The 19,108-nt window shown below is 52.3% G+C and overlaps 1 protein-coding gene across 4 annotated transcripts in view; it reads left to right on the plus strand.

The window, feature by feature from the left end:
• Window positions 1–202: 202 nt before the first annotated feature.
• Window positions 203–19,108, plus strand: part of large2 (LARGE xylosyl- and glucuronyltransferase 2) — a 29,551-nt gene continuing 10,645 nt past the window's right edge. The window contains exons 1-2 of one of the 4 annotated variants that reach the window (XM_029144463.3): window positions 204–605; window positions 11,687–11,772. The gene's annotated coding sequence lies outside the window, so the exon portion shown is untranslated. Of the gene's footprint in view, window positions 606–11,686; window positions 11,773–17,748; window positions 17,902–19,108 lie in introns of those variants that run through there. The other 3 variants (XM_029144466.3, XM_029144462.3, XM_029144464.3) reach the window with 3 other exon arrangements.

Consider the following 19,108-nt stretch of genomic DNA (forward strand, 5'->3'; position numbering starts at 1 on the left):
GAGCCTGACGGAGCGCGTGTCTGCTCTAATTAGAGGCTCAGCAGCTGTGATTGAATCCAGGGGTGAAGCTGCAAGCGTGCGCGCGCGAGAACGAGGGGACCAGAGAAAGAGAGAGAGCAGACCTCTCTCTGCTATTGGCTGATCCTGCGTGGGGGCGGGGCCTGCAGTGGTGGGGGCGGGGCCGCATCCCGCTCAGTCCTCTGCAGATCAGCGAGGGATCAGTGTGTTTTCACCTCGTAGCGAACAGCGACCCAAGTCAAAGCCGGCAGAAACCGGACCAGACAGAACCGCGGACTGGATCTGGCAGCAGGACCGTCCTCTGCCGCCTTTCCACCGCGGTAGGGTGCACCTTCCGGCGCCGGGCACCGCGTCTCCGCCGCCTGGCTCTGCCGCTCGCTGCCGTCCGTGCGGCCGCTTCGTGTCCAGACGTTGGTGAGACTGAAGCTGGAGCTTGGACCGGGGACGATGCCTCCGCCGTCCGCAGAGCTCTGCCCCTGACTCCGGATGGATTGTCGAGTGGTTTACAGCCGCCTGGATTGGAACATGGAGTGATTTTTTAGCCCAGAACCGGACCGGGAGTTCCATCTTCTGAACCGCAGGCACAGGTGAGGCTGATCTTTACTTTCAGCGGGTTGTGTGCGTAGCCTGTAACAGTTTAAATCTCATTAAAGGATGCGTCGAATCCTGCGGCTGAATTAAGTTCAAGTGGATTCACGTAGATGTGTGCGTGTGTCAGGTGTATGTGGACGGGGGCTCAACGAGCCAAATACTTGACCTCCTAAGACCACCCTCGTGCTTTTACTTTGAAATCTGAAATTTGATGGATATGCAGATGTTTGTATTGCTGCGGGTTCATTGTGTAAATAATGGTTTGTAAGGTTCTGCTTGAATTCTAAGGTCATGACCCGGCTCCTGTGAGTCACAGATGAGGCTGACCGTCGGGTTCTCATTCACCATTAAAACAAGGAAAGCGTTTTTCACATCCACCTGATATTCACAGGGCTGTGTCACACCCTCCCTGCCCCTCAAGTCTCCACCTCGGCCTCATTCTGGTTCCTGTGAACCGGAGAAGCAGGAGTTAGTGAGGAAAACGCTGCGCAATCATGGCTCTGGAGCATCTTCTTGATTTCCAGGCTCAGTGAGTGACTTTGCTGTCCTCATGCTTTGGTCTCCTCCAGCTGCACGTTTGGTGACTAGTAGTTTGTCTCTATTCAGCTCAGCTTTCACTGAGAATCTCTAATATCAACATCACGATTTGACTTCGGTCTCCGCCGCGGCCCAAACTGAAGCTCATTCCACTGGTTTACGTGCTGCCTGGTAATCTCTGTAGCAGCTGTTGACCTCCTTACTGGGCTGCTCCTGTCACGTCCTCCCTCCTGGACCTCAACCTGCGTGCTTTTTCCCGAGCCCGTTCTCTATGTGTAGCAACCGGTTCCCATCGCTGTCATCTTTCTGATAAGAGGTGATCTCGTGTTTGAGAGCTCCGTCGCTCCAGCTGCAGCGCCGCTGCCACGTCCGACGCCACGCTCCCCCGTGCGGGAAGTGGAAAATCTGATTTAGGAAATTAGAAGTGCCATTTGCGTCCGCTCTGAAATCTCTCAAGTGTGTGATTCCCAGTGGCTCGCATGAGTCGGGCCGCCAGCTGCAGCAGAACCGCTGCACACTTAACCTTGAAGACTTTATGTTAATGCTACTGGGAACAACGGAACCGGACCGCACCAGCAAAAAGGGTCCAGTCCGCTGATTTTGATGTCAAGTTGAGTAGCATGTGTGAAAACGGTCTAAAAATATGCAATGTTGTGTTGCACCATAGTAAATGAAGTGTATTTTGAGTCAGAACCAGAGATATCAGAATATTGAAGTCCATTAAGTTTCCAATACAGGCGCTTATTTATGGCCGAGTGTCACCAGCGCGAAGGCCCCGCGATGCCAGTGTAAAGGCCACGTTCCTGGACGTGTGCTGACTCATTCTGCAGCGCACAGCCAATAATTACAGAGCTGCTTGTGTACATGGCCTCGCGCTGAAAGGCTGCGTTACGCAGAGCGGGCCGACGAAGAGGGGAAGAGCAGCTGCTCCTCGTTTATTCAGCAGGAACCTGCGCCGAGGTTCAGGCGCCGCAGTGAAAACTCATTTTTCGCATATTTCCCGCGCAGGTCCACGGCTCTGGATTTGGTCTGGAACGAACACGAGGAGTATTTCTCACCTAATTGTGTTTTCAAAGCATTTTCCCGTCCTGTGATGCGACTGCGTGTGGTCTGTTATAGCTGCTTAGTACGTGCCCTGATGCTCTGCTTGTGCTGAACCAGAGTTCAGCACAAAGGTCGCGTGGCATCAGCTTGTTGTATGTATGACGTGCTGCGCTCTGAGTTTGTTGAGGTTTTTGACCTTTTCCATTCTTAATCCTATATAATGTGTTATTTCCACTACAGGATCTGAAGGCTTCTCTAAAAACAGATGTGAAATGTGTGATGTGTATGGCTGACTTCTCATTGACAGACTTGGAAACTGTTGGACTGTACAATAAAACGGTATGAACACTGTTCAGAGCTTTGCTTTCTGAAAAGCTTCTGTATTGGAAACAAGTCCAGAAAAGTGTGTGTGTGTGTAGGTGAATCTGCTATTCTTACCAGACGAGGGGTTATGTAAGCAGCATTTGGCTCCAGCTCATAGCATCAGTTCAATATGGCATCGATTACTTAAAGAGAAGTGAAACCTTAGATCAGGTTTCTGATCGAGCTTTTAACCCTTTAAAAGCTTCAAAGTCTCGATCCACTGATCCAAAGCTCTTCTGATTCCATCAAAGCTCAGAAAAACTGAAGTCGGTCGTTGTTGTTCTTAAGTAACAGTGCTGGTGCGAACATCTGACCTGGGATCAGCTCCGGAGCTCATAAGTGGGTTTGACTATTAAAATAAGTGATGACTTTCATCAGTTTTCAGATTTGTTGTCTGATAGTCATCAGCCTGGCTCTAACTGTGGTAGCGTTAGAGACATCTCGTCTGGCGTTGGAGCGTTTTCACGGCCGAGGAGGATGAATAAAACTCCACTCTCACCGCCTCGGCTGAAGGACAAGGCTGACGGAGATGAGACTCATCCATTAATCATCCTGTAGGTCCAAAGGTGCATTTCTTATTTTTCTTTTCCGTGGAGTCCGAGTCTGTTCATCACTGAGATCTGTCAGTGGAGCTTATTCGCTGCGTCTGTCACTGCTGACCGTGGCCTGGCTTCAGTTGACTCATTGAAAGCATCAATTGTCTGGCTGTTGCCTTTAGGTTAATATTCCACCGGCCGCTGCAATAAATATTCCTCCAAATCAATATTCCGCCGGTGGTTTTGCGGTTTCAAAGTCCTTCATTCTTGTCCGTGATCTTAGAGCTGCATCGTTGATGAAGTTATCACTCGTGAAACACGTAGCAGGACATGAGACGCTGCGATGGACTTTCTGTCACCACACGGTGAAACCATCTGACAGACGCAGACCTGTCACCTTCTGCTCTACACCATCACCAGCCGTAATGATTTAACCTAACCCATAATAAACCGTGTCGTCATTGGTTCATATGTAGCGTCTATGTCCACCGCCGTCAATCTGACGGTCACACAAATCTATTTCCCCTCTATTGATCCTGACTGGATGTGACCTCTCTCTTCCGACGCGCGTGACGATGGGCGCGGGCGACGCCTGGAGCCGCGTTCTCGTCCGCCGCGTCCTCTCTTTGCTAATGGCTCCTCCATTATCCCCACCTGACGGCTGTGTGGGTAATTACAGCTGTATTTACAGCCTGTGGCCGCACGCGGTGAGGAATAAACACCAGGTCTGACTGAGCAGACCTCAGTCCAGGCCTCCGTCCAGACTCTCTGACAGGATGCTTTAAAGGTGAAACCATGCCGACCCTGTTGCATGCTGGGTAACGGCCCAGTCAGAACTCAGGCGTGGATCCGTCCAGAGAGGAGTAGAGGACTTTAGAGCAGCTAAATGGTGAGTTTGATGCATGTTAACCATTACACAACATTTCAGCTTCCTGCTGCAGTGTGTCTCATCTTTAAAAATACATTGGTGTCCCATTACTGCTGCAGTTTGGAGGGACTTGAAATAGGAAGCGACTGGCTTGAGGCGCGTCAGTGACCAAAAAGCCAATAAAGCATCTTTAATATTTGATGCTGCCAAAGGCCAAGAATAAAATAAGCTATTAAAAGTGCGGCCTGTGGTTGGGCTCAGTGGCCGAGTGGTTCAAGTTCCTCCTAACCGCACCATCGCACTGAAGCTGTTGTCCGCTGGTCCAGGACGCGGTCCGTGGACGTTGTGCTGCTCTAATGAGAACAAACACTGAACATGTATAATAACTGGTGTATTTGTAGTCCTGGTGCTTCTCGCAGACTCATGCGGCCCGTGTGCTCTACTGGGCTTCGTGGTAATAATCCTCCTGAAGCGGCCATTGATTTCAGGTCATTATCTCTTTGCTGTGTTTGTGTTTTTTGCTCCTTTTTTATGGTCGAGAGCCATTTGTCAGATTTATGTCGGCCAATACTGAGGATTAAACGCTAACAAGTGAGTCAAACTCTGCTGTTGGGAGGCTGCTTTATCGCCTGCCGCTTCCACAGCGCGTCTGCGCGTCCCGCTCAGATTTACGCCACGTCGTGAACACGTCAGCTTTATTGTCATTTATTCATTCATGAAGTTCTGTTTCTAAAACCAGTCGCACACTGATGGGAGGCTGGGAAGGCAGCCAACTTGGATATGGAAATGTCCTCCTTCACGTCAAGGGTTTCAAGTTTTAGGCTCATGCTCAAACTAATGTAGATCGAATAATAAAGTGGCTTCGACCTGCAGACATGCGAGACGTGACGTGTTGTTAGCATCTGTGCCAGAACGGGAGGAGGGTGAGTTCCCAGGATATTTACCGGCTTCAGGCGTTCATCACAGTCCACTCACTCGTCAGGCAGCCACGGTGCATGATGGGAAATGTAGGATTGAGTTGGGGACTGTTCCTTTTTCTTGTTTTCCTGGACGTGCTTTGTGTTTGTCCGCAGTTGCTGTTTCAGCTTTCTGCAGATGGTACCAGGATGTTTTTTTGGCTCTGGCCCATCTCAAGTGGAGCTAAAGGTACTGATGACGGTATCATATCAGATTTTAATTCAGCCACAGTGATTTTAATGATCATTCGGGCCTCGCTGACAGTAGAACCAAGGCAGAAGCTTAGAAACCTGCCTGGAACTGATCCTTCATGGTCCTCGACTGACACCAGTTTAATTAGACCAGCAGAGAATTCTCTGACCAGCTCTTTACCAACACGGTCCCAGCGTTGCTACCTGTGTGAGGGAGAGCGGCGAGTCAGCACACGCAACTGGATTCTTAGGAAGTGAAGCCAGGAATGTGCTGCATTTGGTGTTTTTTACTTTGTTAAACCTGGATGAATCGAAGCAGTGATCTGAAATCAGGGTGGAAACCAAGCGATTGCTTTGGTTTCTGGTCATTTTGTCCTGATCCGACTTGAGCTTGTGTCTGAATAGAACTTCCTGTCTCAACTGTCCGTCCGGTTCTGCTGCTCTAAGCAAACCGGGCCAATAAAGATGTACCATGAACTGGATGAAGGTGACCCGACGCTGACGCGCTGGTGTCAGCTGCTTGTTCACGTCCACTTTGTCTGAATGACTTCCTGCCTTCTGGACTATCAAAATAAAACAAATACACATAGCGAGTGCAAGGAATCGGACCACCAGTAAATGTCTTTATAATATTATTAATAATAAGTAGTAGTAATAATTTAGTAGGATTAAATCCGAGCTGAGCACGAGGCTCACACCTGAGTGATCGCTGATCCAGGACAAGCAGCTCAGAGCAGCAGCCGGTGGAGCCCATCCGTTCATGTTAGCGTTGTTTTGGTGAGGACGAGCGTTTGTTCTCTAATCGCTGCGTCTGCTCTCGTATCCAGGCTGTTTACAGCTTCTGCTGGGAAACGGCCTCCGTGGCCTGAATAAATCTCAATTAGCTGTAAGTGCTAATGCAGAGCCCCGCTTCCTTCCTCCTGCTCTCTAAGACCTAATGCTTCTCCCGCTGCACTGCCTCACATTCACTCACAATTGAAGCCGCGGTAGCACTTTGAGTTCGTCTCCGTCCACCTGGGTTTGAACCCGTCGACGGACAGGGAGGATGGAGGGAAGTTGGTCGTTCTAGTGGCTCGGTTTGAGTCCAGCATGCGGCTTCCCAGCATTCCCTGCATCGGGAAGGCCTGCGTGGGGGGGGGGGGGGCTGGCCCGGGGCAGCGTGGATGGGGCCTCCTGCAGGGCCGCATGAATGTAGGGGGGAGGGGTCTGCGGGCGGGGGTGAGGTGTTTCGGCCCCAGGAGGTGTCGCCTCCTTTGTCCCCCGGTGCCGGCCTCTTCGTATTCAGATCAGCCGCTGTGGCCCGCGTGAAGCATTAACTCCGGCGCCGGCGGATGTGCGAGTGGGAGGACGCCGCGTTCGCTGCTTCAGGTGAGTCTCGCTCCGTCCACACCGCCGCCAAAAGGAGGGCGCGAAGGGGAAGGCTTGAAGGGTCTTTACTGGTAAGCGATGCCTCCGAGGAATGAACAGACCTCTGTTGAACCTCTGAGCTGAGGGAGAGCGGCGAGTCAGCGCACGCAGCTGGATTCTTAGGGAGTGAAGCCAGGAATGTGCTGCTCGTACAGCGCTGTGGATGCAGTTGGAGTTTTCATTCAAAGCTGTAGAAATATGTGCGATAACGATACGACCATCACGCAGCTCCCTCGGCCGCAGCTCATGAACCGAACACGAGGGAAGCTGAGCGTTCTCTGGGGCTGTGGCTCTGTCTGTGTTGGAACCAATGCGACATCAGACAAAACGAATACGAGCAGCGCGCGTGATTTGTTCTCTGAGGAGCCACGTGTGTGTGTTCACACGTCAAGATGAGCTGCTGCTCATGTTGGCGGCGCAGTGGTCTGTGTGGGAGCCACTGGCTTCACCTGAGATGTGTGGAGGTAGCGGAGTGCTACTCACAGCGATGGCCGCTTCACGTGTTCCTCCATGCTTTGCTGCAGGGGGCATCTCCTCCTCCTCCTTGTCACTTTGTGAAGTTGTGAGGACTTTGGGCCTGCGTTGCCTTCGTGGCGGCCTCTGTCCCACTGGGGGACATGTCATCTGTGCTGCCTGTTTCTATCTCGTCTCCTCTCGTCACTCCTCCCGGAGCTGATCTTTGCTCCCGGCTCGGGTCGATTGCTCTGATGATTGACGGCTTCGCTCCGGAGCAGAGTGTCCGGTCTGACAGCTGATGATGGATCAGCTCCAGACGATGCCTTCGCGCGAGATGCAGCCTTTTCCTCGTCCTTGTTTGCTCTGTTTATGATCTTTAAGTTTAAAGCAGGTCGTGTCGGATCACAGTGATGGTTCATCATTAACACACGGGAATACAACGCCAGAAGCCTCGTAATTGAATCCTGCTTTCTGTCTGCTGGTCACTGTGCTGTTAGTGTTGATACGTTCCTTTAGCAGAGTAACAGCAGAGCAGTGAGTGAAGTCAGGAGGTGTTGACCTGAATGAGGTCAGCTCGTAGCGGGGCCGCGGCGCTGACGGGTCCGCTTCAGGAGGGTCTGGGTTTGTGATGCAGCTGCTTGAGCAGCACGGTGGCGTTACATAAAGCTGCCCGCAGCCTGGTTACGTGAGCCGCGCTGATGCTGATTCAGTTCCGTGTACTTGAACGCATCACCGTGCGGGACGTGAAGACTCGCTCTGCCTCCACCAAGCGAACTTACGTCAGCGGCTCAACGTGAAAGAGCTCTCGATGTGTTTCTGGCTGTGTGGGAGCGGCTCCCGGCTCCTACCTCCAGCGCTGCGTTCGCCGCGCGTGTGATTCGTGACTCTCATCTTTCCCCGGCCCGTTTGCGCGGACGCTGTCTCCATCGTCTGCTTGGCAAACGCGTGAGCTACCAACGAACCGTGGCGCCCAAGCCTCGTGAGGAGAGCGGGAGTGAGCGGAGATAAAAGGCGAGATAAAGTTTTTAGCTCTTGCATGAAAGCGGAAACACATTGAACACGAGCTGTTAATCTTGTTCATAAATAATTAGTTTCCGTTTTCCAGATGCCCCTGAACTCGGCGCCCTGGGTGTGGCCTGCAGAGTAATCAGCCCGTCTGAGACCGAGTCTATTTCAGTTTCGTGGTGTCAAAGTGCAGTGAAAGTGATCGTGCCTTTATGTGTGTTTGCTGGTTTGCTTTTTATGTTTTCTGTCTGTCTTTCGGACATTCCAAATGCCACCGAGCACAACACGCAGGTCCCTGGCGCCGTTACTGGAAAGGCTCGCCTCGCTAATGTGGTCCTAACAATGCCAGAGCCTCGGGCAGAAACACAAACACTGCTGAGCCACAGGTGCCTAAAACTTTGATTCCAGTGATCGTCTATGCTTTAAAGTAACAGCAGGTAGATACAAACGCTGAAGCGGGTCCAGTGAAGTCCGGTTTTGGATCGCCTGCTGTGTTCTGGACCCGTCGGCAGCTCGTATGCTGCCGTGGTGTATGGGCTGCTGAGTGGGACATGATGCTCAGATGGAGACTGGGGATGTGATGGCAGTTAATGAAGCAGCGTTAATGCACAATCGGGTCGGGTCAAAGGTCACAGGGACACACTGTGCCGTTGCATTGAGGTCCAGCTCATGAAGGACTCACGGGCTTCACCCAACATTGTGCTGCATTCAAAGTCTGCAGGCAAAAGTGTATCCTGCAGGAGTCGTCATGACAACAGAAAATATAGTCGGGCTATTTTAACACCTAATCTTTAATGAAATGAAATAATTGACTGTAGATAGAACTGGAAACAATGAGACGGGCATAAACCCCCAGATTTACCCAATGACTGAACCCCTGAATGAATCCAGTAAGTTGATTAACAAACTGGAGCCTCTGAGAAGGTGGATCATCTGATCTGGGCCAGTTGGGTTCTGTTCTCAGCCAAAGTGAGCGTGTGGGACATGAAAACACATTAGTTCTAAACACTGGCTTGTTTCACGTGAGGCGCGTGCTTCAGCTACTGTTTCAGCTGCTGAGCCTGGGTTCTGCTGAGCCACAGGTTCTGCTTTCCGACTGACGAGGTGGATGTGTGACCGTCCTCCTTATTTGTTGAGCCAAACTCGTCGCTGACGTGCGACTGTAACGCCCGCGCGTGAGCGTCTGCTTCAGTTCAGCCTCTGGTTAGAAACCGAGATTCTGCGTCGACCGAGAGTCGCAGGAAGCGAAGTGAATTCCTGAAATGTTTAATTTTAATGAAAGTGCAAACATGACATTTCAGACCTCACATGGTGAAATGAGAAAATATTCATTTAAGTTATTATCGAAACAAAACGGATCCTATGAGGATTTGGAGAAAAACTTCACTGATCTTTCGAATAATAATCTTTCTCTCAATAATCTTTGGAAACTGCATCTTATTTTTCTCTTTGATGTGTAAAAGCTTGTGAATCGGCGTGAACTGCAGCTGTGTGTGCTGCTGTCGGCTCCAGGTCCCAACACCAGCATCTGTTTGTGTCACATTTAGCACCGGGGTCCAAAGACGTGACCTCCGTTGGTCGTCCACGCGGACCCGTTTCATCCTCGCTCCGCTCCGCTGTGCTCTGGCAGGACGCACAGATGTGACTCAACTCGGTGGAAGCTGCCAGGTTCTGTTTTAGGGCGTGGAAGCGGGCCAAAGTGGGCCGAGCAGCAGAACCTGCGCCAGCTGTGGCCGGATCTGGCCTCTCAGTCACACCGGTGATGGAGCAGTAACGGTGAAGCAGCCTCCTTTCCAATCGGGCCCGGAACCCGGTGAACGCCTTCTGTGGCCTGCTGTGTGGGCTCGGCGCCGGCGGAGCGGGCCCGTGTGGGAGCGGAGCGGGTGTAATGAAGCGTGGCGCGATGCTGTGATAACCTCATTATCCTCCACCCGCTCCTGGAGCAGCGGGGAGAGTGGATGTGTGTGCGACGCTGCCGGGTTCCTGCCGCTCCGGCAGCTCTGTCTCTGCTATCGGTTCCGAGTTCCCGTCTCCGCTGTGGAACGATCGGATCCTGTGAAGCCTGAACGAGAGGACGAGCCGCCTCCCTCCCTCTCTGCACCAAGCAGAGATGGAGCTGAATGCTTTAACCCTGCTCGGCGCCGCCCTCTCCCCTCCTCCACCCGGAGCCAGAAGCCGTCCCACAGTCCCAACGCTCATCAGGAAATCTGTCTTATCTCAGATCTTCCTTTTTGGGTTTTCACCCAGCAGCGATGTCCTCGGCTGTTTTGAACTGTTCCGAGAATTCGAGGCCTAAAAACCCAAATTCATCGCGGCACCAAAGCTCACCAGCGCCTGCAGCGTTTTCACCGCCTGCGTGTGCTTGTCAGGTCAGAGACGCTGTTTGATCTGTGAACAGGACCGAAGCAGGCGATTCCTCCAAAGGACGGAAGCACCGTTCACCAGCGTTTGACCTCCACGGGCTGCGTCGCCCCGAGCAGCGTGAGATGTGATGGAAACGGGCCTGGCTTCGTCATCGGCCCACTTCCCTGCTGCACGCGTTCAAACGGGCCGAGGTGCGTTTGGGTCCGGATGCGGGACTCGCACGCTCGTGTCCTCTGCTCCAGCTCCTCATCTGTCCTGGCTTTAGTTTAGAGAGAAAGCTTCCCTCATCTGCCTGTTAGCAGTAACTTAACTAATAATAATAATAATAATAATAATAATAATAATAATAATAATAATAATAATAATAATAATAATAATAATAATAATAATAATAATAATAATAATAACTGACTGACTGACTTAATGACAGGATGGAACCAGCTCCTCTAATCTGCCCCCCAATTACACAGATCCTCTCACAACCCGAGCACCGACTCACTCCACTTCGGCTCCCAGCAGCCTGTAGCACTGACCAGAACCCGGCCCGCATGTTCAAAAGGTCCAGCTGCACGTGAGAAGGTCGGGTACGAGGGAAGTCTTTTAATACTGCAACACACGTCACGGTCAAACAATGCAGCTCCACGCGGATGAGGCGTCTCCTCCATTCTGTTTATGCTAAGTGAAAGGCAAAGAACCACGCTCCCCCATGGGGGGTGGTTCTCCTCCCCCTCCTCCCCCAGGTTGCATGCGGCTCAGTGTCCTGCTGGAGCCGCCACGCACGCGGGAGCAGCCCGGACCCCCCGTGGTCCCCCTCCACCCGCCACATTCTCCTCAATGTTCTGGTTCTGCCCTCGATTGGGCTCCGGGGCAGATATGATGTCTCCTCCCTGGGAGGTGGGACGGGTCCGGGCCCAGCAGGCCGTGTCACAGCTCTGACCGGTTGTCACCTGTGGTAAATGCACAGCGCTGCCCCCTGCTGGTGCGGCAGGCCACTTCGCGTCACACCTGGACCGGCTCGCTTCTACGCTCTGGCGCGTTTCAGCCGCGGAACGTGCTTTCGTGCCTCCGTTGGCGGGAAGCGATGTGTTGGTTAGCGATGTGTTGGTTAGCGTGAGCAGCCTCCAGTTGTGTAAACACAACTGCAGTTGATTGGCAGGTGAAGCGCTGGATGCTGATGATAGCCCCAACGTCTGGGGCTGAAGGGAGGATGTGGCTAATAATAGCAGCTGATGAAGCCTCGTCATTTTCAGGGATGTTATTTAATGTCTCATGCATGTTTTGATGGATGTGACATCTCCCCAGAGCGTTTGGCCCCCGTCATCTCAGACCTTTTCCGCGCTTCTTTTCAGACTGGATTTCGCCGGAAGGTTCCTGCAGGAATTGTCGACTGCTTCCCATCAGTTGTGCCTCGCTGGGGTTTACTGCTGTGAATGTGGTGAGGAACAAATGCTTCTCTGTTTCTCTTGCTTCAGTTGTCACACTTTTCCTCCTCACTCCCTTCTTCCGCTGAGTCGCGGTGTGTGTGTGTGTGTGTGTGTGTGTGTGTGTGTGTGTGTGTGTGTGTGTGTGTGTGTGTGTGTGTGTGTGTGTGTGTGTGTGTGTGTGTGTGTGTGTGGGCGCGGGGAGGATTTATTGTTGGAGAGGGAGACGGCTGCATGTGAAGTGTAAAATCAGTCGGATCGGGACAATAACAGGTTCTGGTTCTGTGCCCAGAGGAGGCGGATTCACATGGGCTGACGTGACATAAGGCTCCTAAATCATGATTTCAGCGCAGCGGTGGGCGATGAGCAACCATTGTTTTAAGGTGAAAGAGGAAAGCGATGCATGTCAGGAACAAGCTGTTGGTTCAACTGGTGCTGGCGTGAGGCCTAATTATCCCAAATGTCAGCTGGTAATCACGATGCCATGTTAATTGGTCCGTGGCCACAGGAAACCACTCGGCTCGTGTTTTGTGCTGGTGGAGGTGGAACGGAGCGGCAGATTAATGGGGAGACCTGCATCTGTAGCTCTGACTCACCGACATCACCCATGTGTTTCAGCAGCTCCAGTTTGTGGCTCTAAACCATTTCCTGTTGTCGTGTTCTGTTTCCTGACGGTCGCTCTCGGGAGCTAAAGACTCGGCGTAACGTGAGCTGAAGGATGATGTTGTTGCCGTCACGGAATCCCATAAAAACCCAAATCAAACACCCCCTGACATCCACACATTGTGCTTTGAATGAGCCGCGCCTCAGCCGCGGCGTCTCCCTCTCCCGCTGCTGCAAGAGACCCGGCGACGAGCGCAATCATCACTTTTTACTGCCTCTGAAAATGATTTCTGGAAGAAAAGGTGACGCCTGCTCTTATAAAAACTACAGCAGCACATTTTTCTCAGGGAAAACATGTCACCCTGCGCCGCGCTGTGACTCACTGATGACTTTTTAATAGATTTCAACCACAATAGAGCTCGATGGCACAGAATAATGAGCTGGAATCAGGGTCAGGATTCAGGAATTATAGTGAATTGATACGCAAGTTTATTGACAGCAGTAAAATATTTTAAAATATTAGCAGCTGAGATGAAGGCAGCACGCGCCCAGTTTAGATACGTACTGGTACTGGTACTGGTACTGGTACTGGTGTGTGGTGGGCTCATCCGCCGTCGCAGAACAGAGCGTCTCCAGGCCAAAGCAGCCGGAGCTTCGCTTGGCTCTTATTTTCCATCCTCTCTTATTTGCCAAGCGGCTTTAGCCACGTTCTCTCCAGCAGCACATCCCACACACGTCGGCACAGAGCGGCTGTGTGTTGCAGTGGTCAGGTGCTGGGATCTGAGATCTGGTTGGGAGTGAGTGAGTGTTTGCATCCGGATGTGTCAGATCGTTCAGAGGACGTCGGTTTGTGAGGTTCAGTTAAAGGATCTGCTTAAACTGGATCCGTTGTCACAGCGTAAACGGTCTATTACTGAGCTTCACTCCTGTTCTTTGGATTCAGTTCTGTTGGTTGTGGCTCGTTGTCTCTCTGTGTCATTTATCTCATTATTACCCGTTGTTGCTTTGCCTTCTCTGTGATCTGGAGTTTCCTGTTTTGCATTGATGCTGTAGACACTCCAGAGCCTGTGACGCTCTTTTCACAGCTTATTAGGGTTTAAATCATATGTTCTTGTTTCTTGTGTCGTCATGATGCCAGACTGAACCTGGACCTTTGCATCTAAAACACTCTGAAAACAGCGGTAAAAACCCAATGCTATGACCTGAAAGACGCCAAAGCTCCCAAAGATCTGCAGAAGTTTCATAGTTAATCTGAAGAACATCATTGAAGATGTGAGTGAAGGTCCTGTGGTCAAATCGTAACCCTGAACATGCTGAGATTCAGCTTCTCATCAATCAATGATGCGGTCGACCTGCAGGTCACACACGCACGCACGCACGCACGCACGCACACACACACACACACACACACACACACACACACACACACACACACACACACCTGAACTGGCCACTCCTCCACAAAGCCTGGGCCCGCTACACCTGATCCTCTGACCCCGCTGTTCACCCCGCCTCTGATTGGACACATAGCCAACACCGGGGTCGTGTGGAGTTGTTGAGAGGTCACAGGGGTTGCTGGGAGACAGGAAGCTTCGTCTTTAATCATGCCATGGTCCTAGGAGAGAGAGGTTCAGAGCTGGGCGGGGTCAGGAGGTCGCTTAAAGCTCCGAGCCTGATACCTGGCTTTAACGTGAGGTAGAAGATGATGCCCAGAGCTGAAGCTCTAGCTGCTTTACCCATAATAATAATAATGATGATCATGAAGCCACAGTCTGAGCTCAGTCACAGGGCTCAGTCCAGCCTGTTTAGGTGACCGTTGGTATGAAGCCAACGGGAGAAATGTTGATTCAGGCTTGGATCAGAAGGCTCAGGTGGTAAATGGACAAACAGCAGCACACTTCTTCATAGAGCGCAGATGACGAGACCCTCCCTCGAGCCCATTTACTGCATCTGTCGTGACTGATGGAGAAATTAGAGGAGAAGACGAGGAGGGGACGGGACGGATGAAGACTGAGCAGGATGTGGGGAAAATAACATTAGTGAAGCGCCGGTGTCCGCACACACACAGCTCCTCCAGCCTGTCACATACATCTCTGCTGGGATGTGAAGAAATGGAGTCGGGGAAATGAACCCGCACCCCCCTCCCCCTCCGCCCCGTCTCTACCCACATGTCTCTCACCCTTTGCCATGTGACATTTGAACCGAGGAATCGCCTCAATCTTCAAATCCCGAAGCTGCTGGGCTCAGGCTAACTGGATTCCTGCAGATCAGCAGCTGAAGGACCCCAGTGACTCCCGCTTCTCTGGGTCTGTGTCTCCTGACTCACTGGTGCACACGAAGGCGACGACCTCCTCACGTCAGCAGAACAAAGCTGCAGCCTCTGCTTGTTACAATAATCAAATTTTTTTTTTTCTCCAGAATGTCTCACTTCATGATGCTGAGATGTGATTATCTAGGTGTTAAACAAGCGTTGGCGCCTGTTGATCCGGCGTCTGCGTCCTGAGCAGACCTCAGACCAGTGAGCGAGTCGTAATGTGTCGCACAGAAATAGCAGCATGTGACTCACCACATTAGCAGCAGCTCGACGTCGCTTCACAGCAGGAGAGCGCGCAGGAGACGCGACGAGCTGAGGTCCAGCAAAGCTGAGCTGATGATGGTGTGATTATTGAGACGTTCAAATGCAAGCTCGCCTGTAACTCACGCACAGGTTTATTAACTGGGTTCGATCACGTCCCACAAGGTCAAACCTGAACTTCTGTTCTTTTTTCTTGCTGGACGGAACCTCGTTTGAGATGAATGTTGGACTCCGTGAGCAGCTGCTGTTGGTTCTGGGTGTCACTAGTCCCCACAGACTGGATCTCTGGTCGACTTGTTGCATTCATGGGCTATAGAACATCAGGATTCCATCTGATCTGACACACTGACCCCTGTTTAGTTCCCGGCTGGTGTTCGGTTGTTCACGTCTTATCTTTTTTAGGAAGTTGGGATGCTTTTGTGCAGAGTCCAGGCACGTCCTTCCCGGTGACTGGACGCTATGGCCCGGCGGCTCAGACTGGCTGCGGCGCTGCAGCGCCAGGCCAGCGTGGCGCCGCGCGTATCCGTGACTCATTGAGCCTTTGCATCACGCGGCTGCAGCCCGCTGCGCTGGACGCCGGCCTGTGCAGAGCGTGTCCTGATGCCGTCTGCTCCTGTTAGCGCTGATGACTGACAGCCGTGACAGCAGGCGGATCAGCACGGAGCAGCTTATTAGGAGAGGGGACGGGGCCTTGAACGCACCGCGGCCCGACGCTGTGCTGCCACCAGCGCCGACAGATGCTCCGATTTATTATTTTGCTGCTGTCGCGCTGGTCTGGTGCGAAGAAACACGTTTGGAGGATCCATTAACTTCAAAGTGAAAACCTCCAGTTTTTTCATTAGATTTTTAATTGCTCCCAAAGTTCGGCTCAGACAGAATTAAGCACAATCCTATGAAGTGGAGGATGAGTCTCTACGTCCACGCAGTCACTGCAGTCAAACAAAACTCTCCCGATTCAGTCCAAGGAAGAAATAGAAATAGAAAATAGGATCTGGACTCTAGTTTGGCGTCATTGCTGTGTTGAAGTGTGTGGGCAGCAGAGACCCGGAGCCTCGCGCGGAGCATGTTATCTAAGTCGGGGTCAGGAAAAGAGCAGCTGGTAGTTTTTGTTGCCTGCAGGCTCTCATCCGCCCTCCGCTGAGCTTCAGCTGCGCTGGAGTGGGCCGAGCGGGTCCCAGCAGAACCACTGGGGCGCCGGGCGCAGATGCGCTCCATTCATCGCAAACGGAAGCCGAGGCCCGCGATTTAGATTTGTTTCAGCGAGTCAACGAGGTTCTAGCTCCAGCTTACTGGAGCTAGCTGGGTTCTGCCCGTTCCGTTCAGGTTCCTGCTGCGGAGACGAGCTGAACGCGGACAATGTGCCCGGCCTCCTCCTCTTTAGGGTTTGTTGTCGTCCATGAGGCCGCATACGTATTTCAAAGTCTGTGCATCTGCGTGAGCCGCCGCTGAGTCAGCGCTATTGTTCGTCAGCCTTGTGAACCTCCGCCGCCGCGTTGTGTCGTGTCCTGTGCGGCGCTTCCTCCTGGTGGAGCCTCTGTGGAACCTCTGGACCCAGCGGCGTGTAGGCAGCTAGCGAGTCTGTGAAGCCAACTGTCATATTATTTCCGTGCTTCCCGCAGTGGTGAGCGTGGGCAGCCCATGTTTACACTGAGAGACACTGCAGCGCCATGGAAACCCGTCCTCCGTAACTGAGCCTCGCGCGCGGGTCTGGTTCACAGAGTCCGTCCGCTGACAATGGAGCAGCGTCTGTGAAGCCACGAGGATCGGATCCGGCAATAAAACCTTGGAAGCGACGTGACTCAGCCCAGCGACAGTGAAGCTGGTGTGAGGAGCAGCAGGTGCAGGGGGAGAAACCGGACTCCTCACCCACCGCCTTGTTTATGAGCCACCGGGAAAGCTGACCTTTGACCCCAAAACAAGACGCGCCGTGTTGGTGTTAAGTTGTTAATCGTCTGGAGGTCGGTCACCTGATCCTGTCACGGCCACACAGCAGGTGCCACATTAGTTTCCTTTAGCTGAAACAATATCTGGCAAGAGCTCATGGGACTCATTGGTTATGACTAAACCATTGTTTATATTATATGGTATTTCCCTGAGGCCACAGCTCGGGTCCAGAGAGGTGCAGCCACCTCCCAGCCTCCTGACGCCTGTCCCATAGCGGTGTTGCTCGCTATGGGACCTACCTTCATGCCTGCAGCAACAGAAAACAGTGTGACTTCACTGAAATCACCCTTGGCACGTTCAGCAAATACCTGGAAACTGACTGCAGGCGTTGGTTTAACTACTGGTTATAAATGAACGTCAGGGATCTCGTGCACCAGCTGCAGTTTGTAAAAGTTAGGAGAAGCACCTGTAGATATATATTAGTAGATCTTGCATCGGACTTCCTGTCTATGAACGGTTTGTGTTTGATGCAGCATCAGCTGCAGAGCATTGAGGCGGATCCTTCTTTTTGGACTCGCCCAGCGTTCAGCGGTTGTTGTCTGAGCCTCTTGGAGGCTGCGACCAAAGCCGCCGGTTTGCGAGTGTAACTGATTTGTGACCAGCATTAAAAGTCAACGAGGTAATGTGAACCCGCCGGACCGAACACAATGTCCGCTCCTCCTACACAACGCGCCCAAGCCTCAGCATTCCACAGCTTCAAAACAGACACAAAGCTCCTTTCTCCCGCTCCTGACGGCGCGTAAGGTGACACCGCTCCTTTCTCTCTCTTTCCACCTTTCCCCTCTGATCTGTGCGACGGAGCTGAACTCATTTCAGTAAAAGCCCGAGGAGCAGAGGGGGCTGTAATCAGAGCCTTTCTCAGAGGTGTGTTTGTGCAAAGGGAAGGAGGAGGAGGAGCCGTGGGAGGAGGAGGAAAGGAGGGCATGAAGCAGCGGAGGGTGAAGAACTGGGACGAAATGACACAGAGGAGCTGAGTTCAGAGAAGAATCGGGACCCTGGACGTCGTGGAGGAAAGGTCAAGGTAGGGCGTCAGGGCAGAGGTCACGGCTGCTGCTCGTTCCCCCGCGTCCGATTCGTCAGATTCCTGTCTGTTGGGTCAACAGAGCTGGGTAACTTCCATTTGCCTTAGAGATGTTTTGATAAGGCGTCTGTATGTTTTCTGCAGACAGAGGCAGCGTTCCGGTGTGTGACCCTCGCTCACGTGGTTTTGGTTTTTATTTGACCGAGTAGATTCAAGGGCGCGTGTGTGGGAACCTACGGCCGTGACTCGGACAAGTAGCGATCTGAGGCGCTCTGACGTCGGGCTCACGGAAGCATCCGTGTCACGTGCGCCTTTGTTTCCGGCGCTGCTTTTATGCGTTTGGCTCGAGACCAGATCGTCTTCATGTCGAGAACGAGTGATGATCACAAATGTATAAAGAGCTGGAGCTTCAGAGAGAAGCATCTGTGAGAACGGACTGTTCTTCGTGTCCTTCGTCGGGTCACCTGAGTTGAGGATCGGTACAACAACAACAGCCCCGCCACAGCTGACACATTGTCACTGATCAGTGGGATTACACCAACGTGCGAAGCTCCCACCTCAGTACTTTTCCACTGCTCCGTCTATAGCTCCCTGCCGTGGTCATTGAATTCTACACGTGCTACAATCAAAAGGGTGGGTTGATGTGAGACACCGGGCCGTCGTGCGGCCAAATGGAAAGGTTGGCCCCGGTCACAAACCCACTAATCCCGCCTCAGCTTACTCTGATGAATCACAAAGAAACACTCTCGACCTGCGCTGACAATAGAGCAGATTAAGTCGAGCGGCTCTGTGACCCAAAAGAATCAAATCAAAGCGCCTCCAGCGTCACAAACAAGGTCAGGAAGCGTTGAAGCGCCGGCGTTGGTTCTGAGGGGATGAGGCCCGGCCCAGACGCAGCGCTTTGCTGTCTTAACTCCTTGATTCATGCTAAAGTTAAAGCTAATGAATTTAAATACTGAAAAGCCAACGCTCTGCTGCTGGTTCACCTCTCATGACGCGTTCAGGGTCCGTCTGGTGACTCCACGAGCGGAGTCCTTTTTAAAGGATTAGACCGGAGCCTCTGCTGCTTAACGTTTGTCGGACGTCAGAGTGTGAGGCTCAGGAGCTTCTTGAAGCTTGGAGGCATCACGACAGACAGCCGCTGTGTAAAACCTGTGGACGTGAAGGAGGAGCAGCTCCTGGAGGCTCACAGCTGATTATCGCCTGC

This window comes from Betta splendens, chromosome 3 (genome assembly GCF_900634795.4).
Source record: "Betta splendens chromosome 3, fBetSpl5.4, whole genome shotgun sequence".
Classification (NCBI taxonomy): Eukaryota; Metazoa; Chordata; class Actinopteri; order Anabantiformes; family Osphronemidae; genus Betta; species Betta splendens.